At 44.7% G+C, this 26,186-nt stretch overlaps 1 protein-coding gene across 1 annotated transcript in view; it reads right to left on the reverse strand.

Moving 5' to 3' along the window:
- LOC144755649 (cytosolic phospholipase A2 gamma-like) overlaps positions 1-21,703 on the reverse strand; it is a 649,811-nt gene extending 628,108 nt beyond the window's left edge. Inside the window, exon 1 of the mRNA XM_078644799.1 lies at positions 21,581-21,703. The gene's annotated coding sequence lies outside the window, so the exon portion shown is untranslated. The remainder of the gene's footprint in view (positions 1-21,580) is intronic.
- Positions 21,704-26,186: the final 4,483 nt, after the last annotated feature.

The raw sequence follows: 26,186 nt of genomic DNA on the forward strand, positions 1-26,186 counted from the left end.
GGTTTCTGGCTATCAGCCGTCTTCAGCCAGGAGAGCTTGACTCCAGTGGTGTGGAGAGCATGGGACTCACGTCTGAGCATACCCATCCCACTCGGGGTGACAAATGCAAAAACAACAGTTGATGGACAGAATGCAGAACAATGTCATACATTCACCCCAGTACAGAGATCTGGGGCAAAATCCATCGTTTTTTTGCACTCCACACCACCCCAGTTCAGACATGGCCATATGCAAATCAGCCTTGACCCTGTGCCTCATGGGAACAGTCCAGCCCGAACTGCCAAGCCATGTCTTTCCTGGACCGGAATCAAGCATCCTAGGACCGGTTTCTGGCTATCAGCCGTATTCAGCTAGGATAGCTTGACTCCAGTGGTGTGGAGAGCATGGGACTCACGTCTGAGCATACCCATCCCACTCGGGGTGACAAATGCAAAAACAACAGTTGATGGACAGAATGCAGAACAATGTCATACATTCACCCCAGTACAGATTTCTCGGCCTAAATCCATCGTTTTTTTGCACTCCACACCACCCCAGTTCAGACATGGCCATATGCAAATCAGCCTTGACCCTGTGCCTCTTGGGAACAGTCCAGCCCGAACTGCCAAGCCATGTCTTTCCTGGACCGGAATCAAGCATCCTAGGACTGGTTTCTGGCTATCAGCTGTCTTCAGCCAGGATAGCTTGACTCCAGCGGTGTGGAGAGCATAGGACTCACGTCTGAGCATACCCATCCCACTCGATGTGACAAATGCAAAAACAACAGTTGATGGACAGAATGCAGAACAATGTCATACATTCACCCCAGTACAGAGATCTGGGCCTAAATCCATCGTTTTTTGCACTCCACACCACCCCAGTTCAGACATGGCCATATGCAAATCAGCCTTGACCCTGTGCCTCATGGGAACAGTCCAGCCCGAACTGCCAAGCCATGTCTTTCCTGGACCGGAATCAAGATCCTAGGACCGGTTTCTGGCTATCAGCCGTCTTCAGTCAGGATAGCTTGACTCCAGTGGTGTGGAGAGCATGGGACTCACGTCTGAGCATACCCATCTCACTCGGGGTGACAAATGCAAAAACAACAGTTGATGGACAGAATGCAGAACAATGTCATACATTCACCCCAGTACGGAGATCTGGGCCTAAATCCATCGTTTTTTGCACTCCACACCACCCCATTTCAGACATGGCCATATGCAAATCAGCTTTGACCCTGTGCCTCATGGGAACAGTCCAGCCCGAACTGCCAAGCTATGTCTTTCCTGGACCAGAATCAAGCATCCTAGGACCGGTTTATGGCTATCAGCCGTCTTCAGCCAGGATAGCTTGACTCCATTGGTGTGGAGAGCATGGGACTCACGTCTGAGCATACCCATCCCACTCGGGGTGACAAATGCAAAAACAACAGTTGATGGACAGAATGCAGAACAATGTCATACATTCACCCCAGTAAAGAGATCTGGGCCTAAATCCATCGTTTTTTTGCACTCCACACCACCCCAGTTCAGACATGGCCATATGCAAATCAGCCTTGACCCTGTGCCTCATGGGAACAGTCCAGCCCGAACTGCCAAGCCATGTCTTTCCTGGACCGGAATCAAGCATCCTAGGACCGGTTTCTGGCTATCAACCGTCTTCAGCCAGGATAGCTTGACTCCAGTGGTGTGGAGAGCATGGGACTCACGTCTGAGCATACCCATCCCACTCGGGGTGACAAATGCAAAAACAACAGTTGATGGACAGAATGCAGAACAATGTCAAAAATTCACCCCAGTACATAGATCTGGGCCTAAATCCATCACTTTTTTGCACTCCAAACCATCCCAGTTCAGACATGGCCATATGCAAATCAGCCTTGACCCTGTGCCTCATGGGAACAGTCCAGCCCGAACTGCCAAGCCATGTCTTTCTTTGATCAGAATCAAGCATCCTAGGACCGGTTTCTGGCTATCAGCCGTCTTCAGCCAGGAGAGCTTGACTCCAGTGGTGTGTAGAGCATGGGACTCACCTCTGAGCATACCTATCCCACTGGGGGTGACAAATGCAAAAACAACAGTTGATGGACAGAATGCAGAACAATGTCATACATTCACCCCAGTACAGAGATCTGGGCCTAAATCCATCGTTTTTTTGCACTCCACACCACCCCAGTTCAGACATGGCCATATGCAAATCAGCCTTGACCCTGTGCCTCATGGGAACAGTGCAGCCCAAACTGCCAAGCCATGTCTTTCCTGGACCGGAATCAAGCATCCTAGGACCAGTTTCTGGCTATCAGCCATCTTCAGCCAGGATAGCTTGACCCCAGTGGTGTGGAGAGCATGGGACTCACGTCAGAGCATACCCATCCCACTCGGGGTGACAAATGCAAAAACAACAGTTAATGGATAGAATGCAGAACAATGTCATACATTCACCCCAGTACAGAGATCTGGGCCTAAATCCATCGTTTTTTTGCACTCCACACCACCCCAGTTCAGACATGGCCATATGCAAATCAGCCTTGACCCTGTGCCTCATGGGAACAGTCCAGCCCGAACTGCCTAGCCATGTCTTTCCTGGACCGGAATCAAGCATCCTAGGACCGGTTTCTGGCTATCAGCCGTCTTCAGCCAGCATAGCTTGACTCCAGTGGTGTAGAGAGCATGGGACTCACGTCTGAGCATACCCATCCCACTCGGGGTGACAAATGCAAAAACAACAGTTGATGGACAGAATGCAGAACAATGTCATACATTCACCCCAGTACAGGGAGCTGGGCCTAAATCCATCGTTTTTTTGCACTCCACACCACCCCAGTTCAGACATGGCCATATGCAAATCAGCCATGACCCTGTGCCACATGGGAACAGTCTAGCCCGAACTGCCAGGCCATGTCTTTCCTGGACCGGAATCAAGCGTCCTAGGACCGGTTTCTGGCTATCAGCCGTCTTCAGCCAGGATAGCTTGACTCCAGTAGTGTGAAGAGCATGGGACTCACGTCTGAGCATACCCATCCCACTCGGGGTGACAAATGCAAAAACAACAGTTGATGGACAGAATGCCGAACAATGTCATACATTCACCCTAGTACAGAGATCTGGGCCTAAATCCATAGTTTTTTTGCACTCCACACCACCCCAGTTCAGACATGGCCATATGCAAATCAGCCTTGACCCTTTGCCTCATGGGAACAGTCCAGTCCGAACTGCCAAGCCATGCCTTTCTTGGATCGGAATCAAGCTTCCTAGGACCGGTTTCTGGCTATCAGCCGTCTTCAGCCAGGAGAGCTTGACTCCAGTGGTGTGGAGAGCATGGGACTCACGTCTGAGCATACCCATCCCACTCGGGGTGACAAATGCAAAAACAACAGTTGATGGACAGAATGCAGAACAATGTCATACATTCACCCCAGTACAGAGATCTGGGGCAAAATCCATCGTTTTTTTGCACTCCACACCACCCCAGTTCAGACATGGCCATATGCAAATCAGCCTTGACCCTGTGCCTCATGGGAACAGTCCAGCCCGAACTACCAAGCCATGTCTTTCCTGGACCGGAATCAAGCATCCTAGGACCAGTTTCTGGCTATCAGCCGTCTTCAGCCAGGATAGCTTGACTCCAGTGGTGTGGAGAGCATGGGACTCACGTCTGAGCATACCCATCCCACTCGGGGTGACAAATGCAAAAACAACAGTTGATGGACAGAATGCAGAACAATATCATACATTCAACCCAGTACAGAGATCTGGGCCTAAATCCATCGTTTTTTTGCACTCCACACCACCTCAGTTCAGACATGGCCATATGCAAATCAGCCTTGACCCTGTGCCTCATGGGAACAGTCCAGCCCGAACTGCCAAGCCATGTCTTTCCTGGACCGGAATCAAGCATCCTAGGACCGGTTTCTGGCTATCAGCCGTATTCAGCTAGGATAGCTTGACTCCAGTGGTGTGGAGAGCATGGGACTCACGTCTGAGCATACCCATCCCACTCGGGGTGACAAATGCAAAAACAACAGTTGATGGACAGAATGCAGAACAATGTCATACATTCACCCCAGTACAGAGTTCTCGGCCTAAATCCATCGTTTTTTTGCACTCCACACCACCCTAGTTCAGACATGGCCATATGCAAATCAGCCTTGACCCTGTGCCTCATGGGAACAGTCCAGCCCAAACTGCCAAGCCATGTCTTTCCTGGACCGGAATCAAGCATCCTAGGACCGGTTTCTGGCTATCAGTCGTCTTCAGCCAGGATAGCTTGACTCCAGTGGTGTGGAGAGCATGGGACTCACGTCTGAGCATACCCATCCCACTCGGGGTGACAAATGCAAAAACAACAGTTGATGGACAGAATGCAGAACAATGTCATACATTCACCCCAGTACAGAGATCTGGGCCTAAATCCATCGTTTTTATGCACTCCACACCACCCCAGTTCAGACATGGCCATATGCAAATCAGCCTTGACCCTGTGCCTCATGGGAACAGTCCACCCCGAACTGCCAAGCCATGTCTTTTCTGGACTGGAATCAAGCATCCTAGGACCGGTTTCTGGCTATCAGCCGTCATCAGCCAGGATAGCTTGACTCCAGTGGTGTGGAGAGCATGGGAATCACGTCTGAGCATACCAATCCGACTCGGGGTGACAAATGCAAAAACAATAGTTGATGGACAGAATGCAGAAGGGTAGGCCTTAATCGCTAGGAAGGCATTAGTGAGCTTACCCAGGGTCGAATTTGTTGCGAGGAGAGCCCTCCCGTACTCTTTCAATTCTATGGCCAATACCTTCCCAGGGAGCGAGGCACAGAGAGACTTTCAATTGCTACTTTGGGGAATGGCGCAGACTACGACAAGATTTAGGCCCACTTTATAGCTATTCTCTCCACTGAATTCCGGGAACTGACCTGTCCTAGTTATCTCTGAATCCTCGACTTGATCCCCGAGGACACTGCTACCCCCCAGTAAGGGTGCTTCCCGATGGACTTCCACATCCCCATAGATTACTGGATTTCCGAGACACACAGTGCCTATAGGCTGGATTCACCACTTTTCTTTGTTCCTGATCACTGGGGAGGGAGGGTGAGGGACGGGGTGTTGACCTTTCCTTTTGTTGCTCTTTGTCCTTTGTTAAAATTGGAACACTCTTAAGTCACTATGGGGTACAGGCTGTTGGCTTACTACTGCTCACAACTCTTGGCACGCTGGACTTCATGACTACCGATTCTTAGTATGAGTGGTCTGCCATCTTCCCTCTTCTTTTCACGCGGCTGGCCCTCTCTGGGTTGTGTGATTGCGCCTCTATTTCTTTGTCTTGACGACATGATCGGACCAGATGTTAGCCGGCCTGTTGGGTTGTAGGCGACCTTGTCCTGTTTGCCTTACTTTGTGTTCTGACAATAAAATTGATTTAATACTAAGCTATGATATGTCATCATTTTAGGTGTCCCCAGGGTCTCCCTTATGTGTCCCACAGGTGGGTGGGGGTGATGTCATTATAAGGATGACACTTATAAAAGACATTGTATATGTCCCGGGATGGAGAAATTGCACATTTCACTTTCCTTATTGTTGTAAAGTGCCTCCCAAAATCTACTTTGGTGCTAGGAGCACTTTGGAGTGAGGATCCAAATATTTCTGCTTATTCAGGACACCTAAAGTCTCCCCTTGGTGTGGGGTGGCATTTAACTATAAGTAGTTTTCCCATTGTAGATGCCTAGCCCCATCAGATAACCCATGGCAGTAATTAATGAATACATAACTATTACTAGGAATTAAAGTAAAAATGTGATTCAAGGTCTTAGGAGAATGGTATTGATAAATACAACAATATGTTATTGTTGAATGCATCCTAAAATATACAGAAAATAAGTTATAAGATTTTCTTGCCTGTAAGCCAAAATTCAGCCTTCAGGTGCTCCTCCCGGATTGGACGAAGTTAACAGGATAAGCCAGGCTGCTTTGATGATGTTATTTGTGGCTCACCAAGTGAGAGGCTAGTTGGTACAGAGTACACTGCTACACAGGAATGCAAGAGCTGGGGGGAGGGGTTGTAAAGCATAAGCTTCAAAGGGGAAATAGGAGAAGCAGGGAATAACAGGCCCATCTACCCCCTGCTCCACTGACCCAGCCAGATGGCAAGCTTAAGGCAGGAATTTGCTGATGGTAGGGGGAAGAGACCAATGGAAATGAGGCCTTCTGGAGGTTGGATTAACTGGTTGTTGCTCCTCTGCTAAAAGTTCAGCCATATTGAATTTTAAAGAAATAGTGCTTTCTGGGAGAAGATTATGTCACACTTTGGAGCACGTTGTCAGGCTCTGGAGTGTTTTCCTGCACATCATTGGACAGGAGTGCTCCCCTACTTGACCACAGATAACATTGAATAAATATGTGAGAGGTGCAGAGCCTCTCAGCTCTGCTGCTTGAAACTAAGAGAAGGCGAAGGATTGCTAACCAGTAAACTTGATTTGGACCTTCAGGCCCTGCATTCTCACTGACTGTGCCTACTGCATTATCTGGAACTAAAGCCCTTTGGATACACCTTTCTTCAAGAGGAATAAATAGTGGACCCCCTGCAAGCTACAGGTTAACAGAGCTCACCTGCATGAACTCCACCAAGAGTCCCCTGCCTAGAGTGCACCCAGTGGACTTTTAAGGGTGTTAGCAGGGTGCATTGTGGGAATTGTGGTCCCAAACTTTCCAGGACCATTTTGAAGCTTTCAGTCACTTGGATTGCGTTTTGTATCATTTGGACCCTCAAGAGAACTAATATGCAAAGAGTAGACTGTGCCTAATCATGCGTAGAGAAGATAATTGTTTCTAAGGTGACAGTATGACTCACTCATTGCAAGGTTTGATGATATTAGACTATCCTGGTTACATACCTTAAATTAGCCAAGCATGCACATGGTTCTCTGTGCAATTCAGGGTGCATTATTCACTTGATGTCCACTGCACATCCCTCCCATTCCTTCAGTCCTACACCTCCTGTGTCAGGCTGGCAGAGGCAACTAGTTCCACTACTCAGTGGATAAAATGAATAGTTCACTCAAGTTATTACATGCTTGATCCTGAAATAAAGACAGTGGATGAAGGCATTCTCTTTTGCAAAATGATAATTTATTTAAGTGAGGTGCATACATCAGCATTAAAAACCACTGAAATGTGTCCTGTTCAATGCAAACATGGTACCACCACAAGCATAAATAAACACCTTTTTGCACCTGAGGGAACTTGTGTCCACATCCACATGCTTTGCTGCAAAGGAGTCTACTCTTCATGAAACTTTCCAAAAAAGGTGCTTTTTCCTGCCTACTGTCTTCATGGAAAGTTTTGGGGTGATCCTTCAAGCCTGGAATTCACATGCATTTTTCATAGACTTTAAAAAAGTCTACAATCCAAACTGCTGAACGGAATAACACCATATTCGGCAGGAAGCTATATCATTATCCGGACGGAAGTTTAAGCGAAATTAAGGTACATAAAGACTTGTATATCTGGATGGTTTGGTTCGAGGGACTCTAGAGAGAGTCCCACGAGCTTAAAATAAACAAATAAAGTGTTCTGATTGGCTAGTGGCTTTTTTTCCTGTGGGCCTAATTGCTCCCACAGGACTGAACACCAGGACAGCCATAATATGGAAGAACATGCCCTGAGCTTGTTTTTAAAAAATATATAAGGGCACAGTGTAGAGATGCCCTGCCTCCCTAGTCCTTGTAGAGGTGTCCCAGTGGAACCTTCCAGGGGGGAACCTTTAAAGAGATTGTTTTTTTTTATGCTATCGTGCCTATGGTCCTGTTATTTCGTTCCATGCATCTGATTGAAACTATGCAAGAGAGACTCTTATCATTGAGTTAATCCATATGAATTTGCATTTTATTTGCAAGTATTCTTCTTTTCTGTATTTTTCTCAGAGTATTTTATGTTACAAAAGTGGCTTTTTGATGCACATAACAAATAAACAATACATAAACAATAATCATGAAAAATCTTACTTTCATCCTTCATTCATACTGGGGGACATTTCAATCGTACTAAACAAACACTCAAACAATTATCGGTCTAAAAGATCATACACTTTTTTACAATTTATATACAATTCGTAATGTGAAACCATAGATTCTTATTAGTGATATAACTCTCTGAATTCAAAAGAATGTATTCAAATTTCTTATGGTTTCCACGTAAAAAACGTGATCTGGGAAGGTCTACGCGTTTCAAACTCCTTGGTTCTGGAGTTCTCGTCAGGACCATGGGCTGTGAATGAGAAATTTCTCAGATGTTGGAGTAAGAAGTGACCGTGTAAGTCTGTCCGAATCTGTTTTTTCCTTAGTCTTAGGAGTTTGTCTGTTTCATTTTGATTTTGTGCAGGTACACTTAAAGCGGCTGAAGCAAAGAGGGGTGGATCCGCTAGCAGTTTTTTTATGTGATCTTCGCTGTACGCAAAGGTTTCATTCTCTGACATACTTTTTGGACTTCGTGTGCTCACTCACTCAATCTCACTCAAACACTCTTTCCACAATAAACAAATAAACCGACGCAGGACAACAAGTCCCTGATTCTCCACTGAGAATGGACAATTCTTAGATAACAAGTCGCCTAACTTCTCGCGAAGGGGCTACCACACAGGCAACTGCCTGCTATCACAATAACTAATCACCACTGGGTATGGGTTCCCACGCAGTAAGGCCAAACCCTGCCTTAACTAGTACTACAAAAATGAAATGCCAATACTGCCAAATAATTCAACACACTTATTTCGTTCCGTGCATCTGATTGAAACTATGCAAGAGAGACTCTTATCATTGAGTTAATCCATATGAATTTGCATTTTATTTGCAAGTATTCTTCTTTTCTGTATTTTTCTCAGAGAAATTTCTCATTCACAGCCCATGGTCCTGACGAGAACTCCAGAATTCAGAGAGTTATATCACTAATAAGAATCTATGGTTTCACATTACGAATTGTATATAAATTGTAAAAAAGTGTATGATCTTTTAGACCGATAATTGTTTGAGTGTTTGTTTAGTACGATTGAAATGTCCCCCAGTATGAATGAAGGATGAAAGTAAGATTTTTCATGATTATTGTTTATGTATTGTTTATTTGTTATGTGCTTCAAAAAGCCACTTTTGTAACATAAAATACTCTGAGAAAAATACAGAAAAGAAGAATACTTGCAAATAAAATGCAAATTCATATGGATTAACTCAATGATAAAAGTCTCTCTTGCATAGTTTCAATCAGATGCACGGAACGAAATAAGTGTGTTGAATTATTTGGCAGTATTGGCATTTCATTTTTGTAGTACTAGTTAAGGCAGGGTTTGGCCTTACTGCGTGGGAACCCATACCCAGTGGTGATTAGTTATTGTGATAGCAGGCAGTTGCCTGTGTGGTAGCCCCTTCGCGAGAAGTTAGGCGACTTGTTATCTAAGAATTGTCCATTCTCAATGGAGAATCAGGGACTTGTTGTCCTGCGTCGGTTTATTTGTTTATTGTGGAAAGAGTGTTTGAGTGAGATTGAGTGAGTGAGCACACGAAGTCCAAAAAGTATGTCAGAGAATGAAACCTTTGCGTACAGCGAAGATCACATAAAAAAACTGCTAGCGGATCCACCCCTCTTTGCTTCAGCCGCTTTAAGTGTACCCGCACAAAATCAAAATGAAACAGACAAACTCCTAAGACTAAGGAAAAAACAGATTCGGACAGACTTACACGGTCACTTCTTACTCCAACATCTGAGAGCGGGCACTATCCCAGGAGGCCTACAGATAAAGAACATACCGGTTATCTTCACGGAAGACCCCATCTATAAGAAGGGATATAGTTTCATTGAAACGAAATGTAGTCGGGACCTAATGGTCCTGACAATTGAAACGGCCCAAAGGCTATCAAAAGCACAATTGGAGGAAATTGAGAAATTACAATTAAGTATTACCACCAACGATCTCATATCAGACGCCAAAGGACTATTGGAAAAAGTGGAAAAAGAAATCAGTGAATTTAAAGACTACACCGTTAACCAAAAAACAAATCAATTTGAAAAAGATCAAAAAAGTTTCAATATAGAGAAGGTGTATCCCTATCTCCAACAGGATTTTTACTCACGGCCAGACTCCCGAAGATACTTACAAGAAAATCAGGGAAGATCATCTCAAAAATACCTTACTTTCTCTGATACATCTTCATCGAGTAGTAATAGTGAAGGAGACAACACAGAGCCAAGAAGGACAACCAACAGAAGAGGCTCCTTTCAACAAAACCAGCAGGGCCCCTCTTTTTTAGGGAGAGGCCAAATAAAACCAAGAGGCAAACCGAGATACACTCAACCCTGGGAGATGTCAACACGACGTCAGAATTACAAAAACTGACGCCCTCACTAATTTTCAACATTTCCAACAAAGTTTTGACGAAGGACGAAGAAAATATACTTCAAAAGGGACTCACGTTTGTTCCATCAAAAAAGACTGATTTTGTCAAATTGAAAACGGAAACCATGGAATTTTTTCGGAAAATTAGATTAAAAACCTATTTCTCTGAGAATCCCACTAATAACAACATGGAAATTACTGGACTTCATAATAAATCCACATTTTGTCCCCCTAACTACAAAACACCAAAGGAAGTATTAACCTTTGAGAGAACCATACTCTCAGCAATTGGCGAAATGGAGAAAAAGACCAAGTGGGTAAAATACAACATCTCAAAATCTGAGTCTATAGCACTAGCAAATTTAGCAAAGGACACATCCGTAATAATCAAACAAGCGGACAAAGGGGGTTCAATTGTCATATGGGACCGCCAACTATACATCAACGAAGTCAAAAAACAACTAAACGACACCAATTGTTACCGCAAACTGAACAAAGATCCAACAATGGAATTAAAACATCAATTACATTTTATCATCGACGAAGCCTTTGAAAAAGGATTCCTTGGAAAAAAAGAATTTGAATATCTGAAAATAAAACATCCGAGAATCCCACTCTTTTACGTACTACCAAAAGTACACAAAAATGCCAACTCTCCTCCCGGACGACCGATAGTGTCCGGCTGTGAGTCGTTGATGGAACCAATCTCTAAATTCGTAGACCTCTTCTTGAAGCCTTTCATCCCTGATGTAAAATCTTACATTAGAGACACAACGGATTTCATTAATAAAATGCAGGATGTGAAATTCGACAATAGAAGTGATTGGCTGGTTACAATGGATATAACATCATTGTACACCCAAATACCACAAGACGAAGGATTACAGGTTCTAAAACACTACCTGGAAACACGAGACAAACCAGAACAAGTACCAACAGACTTTATCTTACAGTTGGCAAAATTTGCATTAAAAAACAACTATTTTCTCTTTGATGGTGATTTTTATCTACAAACAGGTGGAGTGGCGATGGGCTGTCCATTCGCCCCGGAGCTAGCCGTCCTCTTTATGGCCATCTATGAGGACAAATTCATTTACCAAGACAATCCTTTCAAACATGCAATAAATCATTGGAGTCGTTTTATTGACGATGTGTTTTTCGTGTGGTCTGGCCCTGAAGAAGAATTAAAAACGTTTAACCAGTGGCTTAACAACAGAACACAAGAGATCAAGTTCAGCCTTGTATACTCAAAAAACAAAATTCCGTTTTTGGATGTGGAGGTATACCCTTCAGATGAAGGAGAATTAAAAACTACCCTACACAAAAAAGAAACCGATCGGAATAGACTACTACATTTCAAAAGCAACCACCCCCGTAGTCTCAAGGAAAATTTGCCATATGGGCAATACCTTAGGATCCGGAGAAATTGTCAAGATAGACAAGAATATGAAAAACATGCTGATAAACTAACTAACAGTCTCATTGAAAGCGGGTACCCCAAAAAATTGTTGCGCCGTTCCAAGAAACGAGCATGGTGGACTCCACGAGAACATTTATTGGCCAATTAAGCAAAAAAGAAATTGGACCGAATAGTCCTGGTAACAACTTTCTGCCCAAATTCGAATCTGCTAAAAAAAGCAGTAAAGAACAACTGGCACTTAGTGAGAAATCTGTGCGAAGAATTGGAGAAACCGCCATTATTCGCTTTTAAAAAAGAAAACTGGTGAGAGCCGCACTCCCGATGAAACCACCAACCAATCTGAGAAGCATGATGGGCTTACCCCCAGTTATGGGACACCATAAATGTGGAGGATGCAATTGCTGCGAATCAACAGAGGAAGGATCGATCTTCAAGCACAAAGGAATAACATGGAAACACAAATTATTTACAAATTGTAAAACGAAATGTGTTATCTATGGAATAAGGTGCCCTTGCAACCTCCTATACATTGGGAAAACAAATCAAGAGGTCCGCGCAAGAATCCAACAACACAAATCCAGGATAAAGCGGAAGGTACCCAATGCCCCTCTAGTCAATCATTGGCAATTGAATAACCATGAAGAAAAAGACCTGCAATGGACAATAATAACAAAAGTGGAACAAGATCCGAGAGGTGGAGACATAGATGCAAAACTGTCTAAAAAAGAGGCATCAATGATCGTCAGATTTAATACAGCCATCGATGGATTAAACGAACTTTCTGAAATGTTTAAGCTATAAATACCATCTACATGACTTCTGCACCAATAAAGGTCCCGTATCCAAATTGGCCCCCAACCTGAAAAAAGCGACGAAATCATGCCACCATATACGAAAAATGTACAACAAGCATCAAGACCACGGCTCACCCGTACACGAAATATACACTTTAAGAATGGTGTGGAGACATCACCTACACAGTCTACGAGCTACAAATGACTAGGCAAAGATGGCAACCGCAAAACACAAGAGAGTCATGTGATCCGAAAACCAGGAAGTAACTACATCCTCGTAGCCGGTTTTCAGACCGTGAGACGGGACCCACACGGAACACACTGTGAACCAAAGGTATGACCCAGCGGACACTTGAAAGAGTTGTCGATTGAGAACGAATCCGCTCACAAACACTGAGACATCCTCTCCTTTTGATTCCCCCAGGCGCATTGTGAACCGCCCGCCGAACCGGAACCAAAACGGAATACAATTTCACGGCGTGCACAAACTACTTAACCGGTAAGAATCGCCGTCCACCATCACTGCTAGTTAGTCAAACACCAACTCAGAGGAGATCCCTCATAATTTGTTCCTCATTTATTGCAGAAACATAGGAGAAAGACACATTCCCACCAGTGAGTGTGGTTTCAAGTACGTTTGATACTGAAAGTTGTCACCTTAATCAGATTTATTAAAGAATGTACACTTGTTATATAGGTGGTCCCGCTCCGCGGAAAGTGATGAATTGACGAGGCACATCTAGCTCACATTTGGAGAGGTAAGAGGCAGAGAAGTGGGTGTTGAACCCAAAGCAGTTTACACGGACTTAGATCCCACACTAACATAGGTTCCCCCTATTTCTCATTCACAGCCCATGGTCCTGACGAGAACTCCAGAACCAAGGAGTTTGAAACGCGTAGACCTTCCCAGATCACGTTTTTTACGTGGAAACCATAAGAAATTTGAATACATTCTTTTGAATTCAGAGAGTTATATCACTAATAAGAATCTATGGTTTCACATTACGAATTGTATATAAATTGTAAAAAAGTGTATGATCTTTTAGACCGATAATTGTTTGAGTGTTTGTTTAGTACGATTGAAATGTCCCCCAGTATGAATGAAGGATGAAAGTAAGATTTTTCGTGATTATTGTTTATGTATTGTTTATTTGTTATGTGCTTCAAAAAGCCACTTTTGTAACATAAAATACTCTGAGAAAAATACAGAAAAGAAGAATACTTGCAAATAAAATGCAAATTCATATGGATTAACTCAATGATAAGAGTCTCTCTTGCATAGTTTCAATCAGATGCACGGAACGAAATAAGTGTGTTGAATTATTTGGCAGTATTGGCATTTCATTTTTGTAGTACTAGTTAAGGCAGGGTTTGGCCTTACTGCGTGGGAACCCATACCCAGTGGTGATTAGTTATGGTCCTGTTAAACATGGTGAGTGGCCTGGTGGGCACCCTCCTGGAAGTGTGGGGAGGGGGGCCATGTGCCCTCCCTCCCCTTATTAAATGGGGCCAATGAGTGGACTCCCAGGGGCCTTTAATTAAATGATGCTGACTGAGCACAGGGGAGTCCTGCAGGATCACAACAATTTTTGCTGATTTTCCTTTGTATTGGCTACATAGGGGTCCCTCTGGCTCACTCCCATGGGGCATAGGGGTTGGGGTATCCCTAATCTGACCCCTTATACTATTTTGTTTCAGGTTCAGGACAGGGAACCAAGTCCTTGAGTCCTGTAATGTCTACCAGAAACGATGTTCTCATGTTGCTAGCACCCAATCAGAGAGCTTTTAGACTCCTGCAGGAGTATGATGGCACAAGGGATACAAGGTAAATAAAGCTCCCTGAGCTAATTGGAATACTCTATTTTTTAAATTGGCACTCCCGTGAGACACTCTCAAAGCTCTTGTGTTACCAACCATCCATTAGTGATTAGTGGTTTTAGAGAAATGATGTGTCAACACTTCAGAGGGCTGTGCCACTTCAGAGGGCTGTGAATGTTCTGGTCAGATCATCATTTTTTTCCTGCTCTGAAACTCTTTTAATGGACAGGTCAAAAGAGAGGTGTTGCAAAATATTTCACTTAGGGATAACCTTGTAAAGCAGTCTAAAGAGATGTGTTGCAAGATATTTCACATAGATGTGAAAGTGTCAATCGGGATCGTGTTAAAACAGTTCTTTTGTGTTCAGTATTTTACTGTATTGTGATGCAAGATTTAAATTAGCCTTAATACCCTATTTGGGGCACTGACGTGCTTGTCGACATGGGTAGCATGCTACACCATGTAGGGTGGGTGGTTGGAAGGATGTTGTCTTTGTTTTGATCCTGCGTGGGAAGAGTTTCCAAGTTTTGGGTTATGCCCACTAGGGTGCGGTTATCGGTTATCGTAGTATGAGACACCGTGCTTAGCAGTGTGATGGGAAAAGAAGTGTGAGAAACAGATGCACAGTTTATGGTTTTCAGCAAGATGGCAGCTTTGAGGAGCCCTACAGATCATGTAATGGAATTTCTTACATTCATAATCCGCTTAGATGGTTCCTGCACTGAGTTGTCCTTTCTGAGATATTTTGTTTTTGTTTTGAGCAGACTTGGTTAAATGGAGAAATGGAGGCGAGATCTGTTGGGGTGGACTGTTAATATGATCCTGTATCTGATTTTCTTTTTGAGATCTCAAGAACAGTAGTATCATGGAAAAAGTGGCCAGAGATTGAGAATGGACTGCTTCATTCTAGAGACATGCTTAAGAGGTTGTTTATCCAAATCAAGCACTTTTTAGAAAACATTGACTCAACAGCGCTACGAGTAAGATCAAAACTAAGCAAAACGCTACTAGAATCAACAAATAAGTGGTCATTAGGCAGCTGGGTGAAAGTTTTCACGAAAATAAGTCCTCTATTGTCTATGAAAATGCTTGAGACAAATGGCAGAAAAAAGAACGCCTGAAGATCCCTAGAGCAATCTAGAACATAATTAACAAACTTAATGCAACAATAATTAGAGGCGCTAATTTTAGAAGAATGCAATTCTACACAAAATGGTTAATATACAGGACCCCATTGTTTCTCCATATTATATACCCCAGATTGAAGACAGGTGTTTTCGCTGCCCCAAAGAGGGTGGAGGTACCTCTGGGAATGCCCAAAGATCAAGCAACTGTGGGGAGAAATCGAGAAATATCTCAGAACGACTGTATTGACAAGTGACAAGTATACTGTAGTTCTATGGTGTTCACCAAGCATAACATTAGATAAAAGGAAAGAGGAATGTTTATTTATATCAGGTCTGGTGGTAGGATCACTAATTCGCCAGAATTGGCGAAGTAAACTTCACAAAGTTAAAGAGCTGGAGAGATGCTTCGCACTAAGTTCAGGGTCATTTACAAAATTTGAGAAGTCCATTAGAAGTTAGGGGCTCATTATGATTGCGGAAGGACTGTCACCCACCGCCGGGCCAGCAGTGGCAGTTTTTCCACCATCATGCTGAAAATTCCCACTGTCAAATTAGGATGGCTGTGGGAATCACAATGGTTCCGCGGTGGACGGAAAGTCCTTCCGCCATTGCTCCGCAAGGCGGTCCTTTTCCGCCTGCCTTGCGGAACCCGGATCCAGGGCAACATTGCATAGCGATTACGGTATGCCTTTCTGCATGTCTTTCTGTGGTGGATATCCTGTTGCAAAAGACAGGCGAGACTGGCTTTGGGGGCCCATTGTGGGCCCCATCTATGTGTGTGGTGTGGGGTGCACTGGGGGGGTTGCAATTCCATGCATCAAGTGGCAGGCACCGCGTGGTGCTTGCCACATGGTGCAGAGAAATGATGAGCATGCTCTTTTGATATTACGGACAATGTTGCATGCCAGCAGCACCGTCCGCAAAAAGACCAGGATGTGCCCGCCAGTATGGTGGGAGCATCCTAATTGCACTGGTGGGACGGCAGGACGTCTGGTGGCCGGGTACCAACACTGTTATGATGGCAGGCGGACTGATGTACACCCACCATCATAATGAGCTCCTTAGTCTGCGAATTTGTAAAGACGAAATGTTAAAGGAAAATTGTGCAACATGTGGCTATTTTTTTGTTTTTGTTTTTTAGATGTGCTCCTATGTACTTTTTAATGGCATTTTGATTTTATTGCAATCTGAGAATGGACCATGTCTGTATGAGTATGAATGAATGAATACGGACCTGTATAGCGCATGGCTAGCCAAGGGCATCCCAGCGCTTCCTGTGACACCTTATCATTCACCACTGATCATGGAAAGAGAAAGGTCTTCAACTGCTTCCTGAACGTGAGATAGTCATGTTCGAGACGAATATAGTCTGGAAGCTAGTTCCAGAACTTGGCTGCGTTGTATGGAAACCGTCGACCTCCCGTCCGTGACTGTTTGATCCTCGGGACTGCAAAAAGTTGTTTATTATTATATCTGAGAGTCCTGTTGGTGCGATATAATTGCACCATGGACTGAATCATAAGGGGGCCATTCCCAGCGATGGACTTGTGGATAGGACCATTGCCTTAAACCTGATTCTTTCCTGAACAGGAAGCCAATGTGACCGGCTAAGCACTAACTTAGCAGAATTACGTTTTGGAACATCCATTAAGATTCCAGTTCAGGACAATACGTCAACCAAAATTGAAATTGAGCGCCGTAAGCACTTTACTTTGTACAACAGTGAATCAAACTCTCAATATATATATTTTTTAAATAACAAAATAAAGTATAGTGCAAAAAAAAAACACAAAAAAAACTGTTGTATTATATAGCTTTTTGGGACCTGGAGTAAATTAAGTTAAAATTCTCTACTGTCCAGCAGCATATAGCAGATCCGTTCAGCCAGGGCCAGCTCTAGGGTGGTGCGATCAGTGCGACCGCACCAGGTGTTGAATTGGGGTAGGTGCGTCATTTTTGAAAATATGTATTATCATTTTAAAAGCACCTGCTGCCCCGTTCCTGGACGCCTGCAACTTTCAGACATCAATTAAAATGTCAAGATAAGTCTGGTGATTAATCGTTTTCCTGCAAAGAGACCAGAGGTTTGTCTAGTGGATGTTTTGACTCGTCCTAAGGTAGCACAGTGGGTTATAATGCCTGCAGCTAAGAATGTGTACCATACTGATAACGAAGTGCATATAATGTAAATAGGTCAGTGGCAAGAGAGCTCCTTTTGTTACTTGTTGTTTATAAGTCAAAATCTTAAAATAGAACATTGAGCTATTAACTGTCATACTACAACTGCAGGCAAACTGCAAGGTATATGTTGGAGCTATATGTTGTTTTGTCCAGTCTTTCATTATCCTAATCTTGTGAAAAGGGTTCATTTGAATAGAAAACAATTCTTATCATGAAAGAGAACCCCTAACAATGATGTTACATTTTAAGTTCTGAATTTGTGCCTTTCCTAAATAAGAACTTCAATTATATTGCCTACCAGTATCAATGGCATGTCACTCCTACACTACACCTCGTAGTACTGTCTGATGTAACATTTCCTCTACACTGATTTACACATATATGATTGTCTCTGTGCAATGTATGTGTGGTGTAAAGTGCCCTGACACCTTACACTGGTATGAGTGGTATTTTGAAAGTAAATGAATCTGAGAGACAGTGGTTATGGAGACTTGAGAGGCACTGTTAAAGGGTGCTTGTAAGGGAATCTGCGGCAGAGGTGGTCATTGGGGGGGGGGGGGGCAAAAGACATTGTCGCACAGTGCACCACCAGCGCCCTGCCTTCAGCTGTTCCATGCCTGTTCAGTTGGTGATATGTGAGTTAATGTTGCGGCTGTACACTACAGGGCCATGGACCGGACCCATAGAAATGTTATCTAATGTGACTGTAATACTGTCAAGCACTTAAAAGAATTTGTATGCAGCCTGTATGAACAACAATCCGCTGAAAGGAAACAGCAAAACATGAATGTTGTATTGTAAATGTTTATGCTATACATGCTCCTCCTCTTTCTTTCTGACGATCAAGGTGGATGACGGAGAACTGAGACTGATTTTGCGAGTTTGTGTAAAGTAATGATTCTCAGGGCAGAGAGCTCTGTGTCTGTCTCTAACCTGGATCACCTACAACATGAGTACAAGAAAGCGTAGGATCTGGCATCTGGCTGCCATTCAGCCTTCCTGTAGCAGTAATCAGACACAAAACGAAAGAACTTGTCTAAAAACGTCTGCTCATGAACAATGGAAATTGCGGTCCTACCCCTTTACACTTGCCGTCCACCAAACCTTCAATGCTCAGGAAATCACCAGCCCCTCCCAACGAGGCCCTCATTGAATGTCCCAGGTGTTTACCCTCCCCATCCTCATCACCTCAGTGTCTGGTGCACTCCCTTAAGCCTTAGGAACACTGGCAATACATGTCCACCGTCTTGTAATGCGATTGTATATTATCACAACACTCTTCTGAACACTAAGAATGGGTTTTGAAAGCACAGTGCTCAGATGGTTAGAATCATTTCTCTCGGGTAGATACCAGATGATCAGAATAGCAAATTGTCTCTCCACTTCAATGGCTGTTGGACAAGGAATCCATCAAGCCTCGACCCTCGCGCCAATCCTGTTCAATCTTTACATGGAACCACCGTGAAATCTCCTAAAAAAATATCCGGGATCCATTATCACCTCTATGCCGATGAGACCCAAATCTGCCTAATGGTGTCTTCTGCACGATACATTTCGATCCTCAACACCACTCTCACCTCCATCCAAGATTAGCTGTCAACACATCAACTTATTCTGAATCCTTCCAAAACAGAATTCCTTCTCCTCTAGACCTAACTCTCTCCTCCTCCTGTCCAATCATAGATGAACAATCTGAACATTCTCAACACGCCTACCGTTTTTCACAGCGCAAAATCCCTAGGCGTCATCCTAGACAAAAGGCTTAATCCACCTTTCTCCTCTGAAATTCATCCTCCATTCAGTGACTCGGTTCCTTTATTGGGGCTAAAAAAAATGATCACATCACACCCATGCTGTTTTCCCTTTGATGGCTCCCCATTGAAGCAAGTTCAATTTACAAAACTCCTTATATCACCCACAAAGCCTTGCACACTTGCACCCCTTGCTATCTGGCAAATAAACTCAAAATCTCAGGCTGCTTTAAACCTTCATGCAATGTGGAAAACTGCTCGAACCTCCTACCTTCAAAAGGGAAATATTTATGGCTCCATCCTTCTCAGGTAATGCGGCTAGAATTTGAAACTGACTTCCTCCATCCCTCTGAAACCACAGCCTTGATTAATGAAAACATTGTTGGCAAATACTTTCGCTTTGGTTCGTCTTGCGCCGGTCCAATAATTTTTCCTCCTAAGGCACTTTCAGGAATAATTCAACCTATTCCATGACCCTTACGGCGGCCTGGCACTCAAATTAGGTAAATGTAGTAAATATGTATTCTATACCTGTATTAACCTAACGTGATTGTAACTTGTTAGTGTATATATTCTATCATGTGTACCTTTTGTAACTTACCTGGTTCTTTTGTAAAGTGCTCTGACACATTGGGGTAAAGTTTGCATTATATAAAACTGCATTAAATAAATAAATAAATAAATAACGAAATAAATAAAATTGCATGTTACTCATTCCCTGGCTTGAAAAGAGACCTGAGACTTCTCCTCCCCAACAAATACTTTAATTCTTAGACATCTGATCCTGGTTTACTATTCTCATGCTCAGGTCTGAGCCTTATGTCAAAGTCGACTATTTGCTTGTATGCTTATGCTGTCTGCTTATCCCCTCGAACTGTTTAGCATGCTTTCTGTTACTGTGCTGTTGTTGTGTACTAGTATCTAATGAGTCTCGCCTCATATAATTTCTGTGTTCCTGATTCACCAGATTCGCTCACGATCATGTAAAACGCTCTGACACCTTCGATTCTAGCTAGCGCTATGTAAAACTTTCAGATAAATAAATAAACACGGGTCTACCTCAGCAGAACGTCCATGGTTTACTTGTCGAGGTTTGCACTGTGCCCTTTCACCTTAAGCTCTAAATCAAACATCTGTGCATGCATCTTGCACTGAAAATTAGAATGTTTTGTATTCACTGAGTTAGTTCTTTTCTAACCTGTAGTGCTGCCTTACCCCTAAGTAAAGATGTGTTTAGAATGCAGATCGCACCACTGCATTTGATGGTTTCTGTTGGGGCAAAGAATTAAGTACAAACGTTGTTGTATATAGCAAAACAGGTACAACATTCTATCTAGAATGAAATGCAAAATGGCGAGAAAGCGTGCCTAGTTTTGAAACAAAAGGGCAGTGTTGATTTTATTGTTGGGTAGTGACAAAGCTCCAATTTATTTTTATTTATTTATTTATTTATGCAGTTTTATATAGCGCGGACTTTACCCGAAGGTGTCAGAGCGCTTCACAAAAGGAACAGAAATGGAACATAATGAGAAACATTACAAAAGCATACGTTACGTTACAAAAATAATAGTGACATTTGTGATCAAACAATATACATGAGGTATTAAAAATTGTGAGCAACCAAAAATACATGAGGTAGTAGAGATAATAATGACAATTGTGAGCAAACAGAATACATGAGGTAGTAAAAATTGTGAGCAACCAAAAATACATGAGGTAGTAAAGGTAATAGAGACAGTTGTGAGCAAACAGCTCCAAGTCCTCTCCATACTACAAATGGACTGCATAGCTGCTGCGGGCAGTTCCTACGGAGTGGAAAGGCTCGTTTCGAGCAGTGTGACACAACCATCAACGGAATCACTTGCATAAAATACACAATGAATTCAGGTGAGATTGTGTTGTATTGAAGGCATGAACCATCACACGGGCACCGGCCTATAACTTCCTACTAGAGCAAACATGCACCGTAGAAAATCTAACCCGATCCTTAAAAAGCTGAAAGCAAGCTTTAACCAAGATTCCAATAACGGCGATCCAGTTCATAAAGAACAAGCACTCCAGAGTCACATTCGTGCCTTACTGGCCTCGGAAAGCACCTTCTGTGTCCACCAGACAACCAAGGTAGGTACTCACCAAGCACCAGAGGCCCGAGCTGCTTGTACCGCGCCGAAGAACCAGTGAGAAGCGAATGACTGACGGAGAGAAGCGGCAAAGGGCGGATCCGTGTTGCACCTTCCTTGATTTAGCGTCTGCTGGCGATTGAAACAGGTATTTCCTGTTGTTGCAGAATAAAATGTGGGTAAACCCCTTAGGAACTAAGATTAAACAACCAGCAGCCAAATAATCTCGCTTTGTATCTTGAAAGCAGTGCTTATCTGAAGTTTTATTTATCTTTCACCTTTCATGTTTGTCTGGAGGGTATTTTCTGAGAACGCTGCGGGCAAATCCATTAATCAAAGCGAGATTCCTGTGTCAGGCTGGGCATGTAACCCTGCGAGAAACATTTGTAAAATTCCAACTCTGATGTTGTGCACGCACATCTACTTTCCCCACTCGTTAGTAAATCCGGGCACCGCGAATATTTTTCAGCAAAACTATGACTCTTTAAGTTTACTAATTTTTCAAAGAAAACGCCTCATAAATGCATTTGTTACCTAATACCCTCTATGGAACAATCTGCAATGTCAAACGGGTAATTCTGTCCCAAATGTTTTGGGTTAGGTTAGACAAAAGCAAACATCGAAGTTTGTCACACTGGTAGCTGCGTTTTGTAACAATTTTGAAAGAATTACTTATTGTTACGTTTACTCATGTTTACTTTTCCTATGTTGCCAGAAATCATTAATGTAATGTGGCAGCAGCCAGATCTCCCCTTCCCCGATTTCTCAGGTCTTTTTCTACCCATCTACAAAAATGGTCAATGTTATGTCTGTGCTAGAGACCGCTTAAGCCTTATTTCCGACTTTTTATTCTTACATATTACATGTAAAATACACATAGAAATAGATTTGGGTCTGCCACATTGACAACTTGCCTCCTCGAAGAGTGATTATCAGTTTGTGTCAACCACAGGACATCATATTGGGAGTGAGTGAGGAGAGGGGATCAGCCTCTTTCAGCCATTGCGTTGAACAAAGAGGTAGCAGTAATTCCGGCAGTGCTTAATTTGTCAAATATTAACTGCCAGGGCTCTGACCAGGAGGCCACTGCAGCATGCTTAACCCATTGCCTTTGTCATCGCTGCCAAAACAACTACTAACCATCTCTCTTGCATGTAAATCCGACAGTTCAGATTATTCCAGGTCCCCCAAGCTAAAGGAACGGCTGGGAGGCAGTTAATAGCACTATTTTAATTAATGTGTATTGTATTCATAAACAACCGTTCTTCTGCTCACCTCTTAATTTGATGAGCAGCACCATCATGTGGTTGACTGTTCTAAGTATGGTGTTGACATATAAGTGCTGGTGCCGAGCACAGGAAACAAATTAAGTTCGGCTGAGAACCAAAACGCACCGCTCAAATTAAGCACTGTAATAATTCGGGACATCTCACAAGACTGAAATTCAGTGATTTTAATGCCATTGATCATAAGTGACAATGTTTAGCCCTACTACATCTGAGTCTGCATTAGGAATGGCAAGGTGCGGAGCTTAGTTTGAATATTCACCAAACATAGGGGGTCATCACGATGGCGGACAGACTTCAGTCTGTCTGCCATCGTGCTGGGGAGTAGGACCGCCGCCTACAAGGCCAAAGATTAACAGGGAGCAATGCTATGTGACCATCACCGCAGCGGCAGTGGCGTCACTGGGGTTGGTGTCACCCGGTGCGGGTAACTCATGGTGTCACCCCCTCACGACTTACCGCATGGACCACCTCGGTGGGAAATGTACGGTGCTAGGTACTGTCTTACTCCCTCTAGCTCCCTCTCTCTGTCTAGCTCCCTCTGTCTTACTCCCTCTAGCTCCCTCTGTCTTCCTCTCTCTCTGTCTTACTCCCTCTAGCTCCCTCTCTCTCTGCCTTACTCCCTCTAGCTCCCTCTCTCTCTGTCTTACTCCCTCTAGCTCCCTCTCTCTGTCTTGCTCCCTCTAGCGCCCTCTCTCCCTCTCTCCCTCTCTTACTCCTTCTAGCTCCCTCTCTCTCTGTCTTACTCCCTCTTGCTCCCTCTCTCTCTGTCTTACTCCCTCTAGCTCCCTCTCTCTGTCTTACTCTCTCTAGCTCCCACTCTCTCTCTTACTCCCTCTAGCTCCCGCTCTCTATCTCAATCCCTCCAGCTCCCTCTCTCTCTCTTACTCCCTCTAGCTCTCTCTCTCTCTGTCTTGCTCCCTCTAGCTCCCTCTCTCTGTCTTACTCCCTCTAGCTTCCTCTCTCTCTGTCTTACTCCCTCTAGCCCCCTCTCTCTAGCTCCCTCTCTCTCTTACTCCCTCTAGCCCCCTCTCTCTCTGTCTTGCTCCCTCTAGCTCTCTCTCTCTGTCTTACTCCCTCTAGCTCCCTCTCACTTTGTCTTGCTCCCTCTAGCTCCCTCTCTCTTACTCCCTCTAGCTCCCTCTCTCTGTCAAGAGCCCTCTAGCTCACTCTCTCTCTGTCTTACTCCCTCTCTCTGTCTAGCTCCCTCTCTCTCTGTCTAGCTCCCTCTCTCCCTGTCTTACTCCCTCTGTCTCCCTCTCTGTCTTACTCCCTCTAGCTCCCTCTCTCTCTGTCTTACTCCCTATAGCTCCCTCTCTCTCTGTCTTACTCCCTCTAGCTCCCTCTCTCTTACTCCCTCTAGCTCCCTCTCTGTCTTGCTCCCTCTAGCTCCCTCTCTATCTGTCTTGCTCTGCCTAGCTCCCTCTCTCTCTGTCTTACTCCCTCTAGCTCCCTCTCTCTCCGGCTTGGTCCCTCTAGCTCCCTCTCTCTGTCTTGCTCCCTCTAGCTCCCTCTCTCTCTCTTACTCCCTCTAGCTCCCTCTCTCTCTGTCTTGCTCGCTCTAGCTCCCTGTAGCTCCCTCTCTCTCTATCTTACTCCCTCTAGCTCCCTCTCTCTGTCTAGCTCCCTCTCTCGCTGTCTTACTCTCTCTAGCTCCCTCTCTCTCTGTCTTACTCTCTCTAGCTCCCTCTCTCTGTCTAGCTCCCTCTAGCTCCCTCTCTCTTGCTCCCTCTAGCTCCCTCTGTCTCCCTCTCTCTCGGTCTTACTCCCTCCAGCTCCCTCTCTCTCTGTCTTACTCCCTCTAGCTCCCTCTCTCTCGGTCGTACTCCCTCTAGCTCCTCTCTCTGTCTTCCTCCCTCTAGCTCCCTCTCTCTCTCTCTCTTACTCCCTCTAGCTCCCTCTCTCTCTGTCTTACTCCCTTTAGCTCCCTCTCTCTCTATCTTACTCCCTCTAGCTCTCTCTCTGTCTAGCTCCCTCTCTCTCTGTCTTGCTCCCTCTAGCTCCCTCTGACTCCCTCTATCTCTGTCTTACTCCCTCTAGCTCCCTCTCTCTGCCTAGCTCCCTCTCTCTCTGTCTTACTCCCTCTAGCTCCCTCTGACTCCCTCTATCTCTGTCTTACTCCCTCTAGCTCCCTCTCTCTGCCTAGCTCCCTCTCTCTCTGTCTTACTCCCTCTAGCTCCCTCTCTCTGTCTAGCTCCCTCGAGCTCCCTCTCTCTCTGTCTTACTCCCTCTAGCTCCCTCTGTCTCTGTCTAGCTCCCTCTCTCTCTCTCTGTCTTACTCCCTCTAGCTCCCTCTGTCTCCCTCTCTCTCTCTGTCTTACTCCCTCTAGCTCCCTCTCTCTCTGTCTTACTCCCTCTAGTGCCCTCTCTCTCTGTCTTGCTCCCTCTAGCTCCCTCTCTCTTATTCCCTCTAGCTCCCTCTCTCTCTGTCTTGCTCCCTCTCTCTCTGTCTTGCTCCCTCTAGCTCCCTCTCTCTCTATCGTACTCCCTCTAGCTCCCTCTCTCTGTCTAGCTCCCTCTCTCTCTCTGTCTTACTTCCTCTAGCTACCTCTGTCTCCCTCTCTCTGTCTTACTCCCTCTTACTCCCTCTAGCTCCCTCTCTCTCTGTCTTTCTCACTCTAACTCTCTCTCTCTCTCTGTCTTCTTACTCCCTCTAGCTCCCTCTCTCTCCCACATTAAACCCGGGGGCTAATGAGAACATTTTAATTCGAATAGGTGAGAAAATATCTCTGTTCGCTTTTGTTTTTAAAGCGGATCGAGTCTCTCCGAGGCATTCGGGTGCGGTGCAGGGGGTGCCATGTACAGAGGCCTGCTGGGGGGGGGGGGGGCAACCAGATGGTGTCACCCCCATGTGAGGGTGTCACCCGGTGCGGTCCGCACCCCCCGCACCCCCCTAGTGACGCCACTGCGCAGCGGTCCCATCTGCTATAATTAACATTATGGCGGGTGCTGCTTGCTGCAGATCCTGCCACAATGTTAACAATGCACTGTTTACCTTTCCCTGCACTATGTGGCAGGCACAATGCGGTGCCTGCCCCATAGTGCAGGGAAACAAACCAACTACCCTGACAAGAGGGGCCCGCAATGGCCCCCCAAAGTACATCCCCACCAGCCTTTCAATGGCGGTTGAAAAACCATGGAAAGGCTGGCGGGGATCCATCATCCTGATCTGGCAGACGGTGGCTGCGGCGCGATCCGACAGGCAATCATACCGATTGCCTCTGTTGGACCCGTTGCGGACTACAGCCAGGCACACCACCTGCCATCCCAATCTGGTGGTCAGTAATAGGCCTTACGTTGGCGGTGAACCCGCCACCGACAGCCTGCTGGTGA

Source organism: Lissotriton helveticus, chromosome 5_1 (genome assembly GCF_964261635.1).
Source record: "Lissotriton helveticus chromosome 5_1, aLisHel1.1, whole genome shotgun sequence".
Lineage (NCBI taxonomy): Eukaryota > Metazoa > Chordata > Amphibia > Caudata > Salamandridae > Lissotriton > Lissotriton helveticus.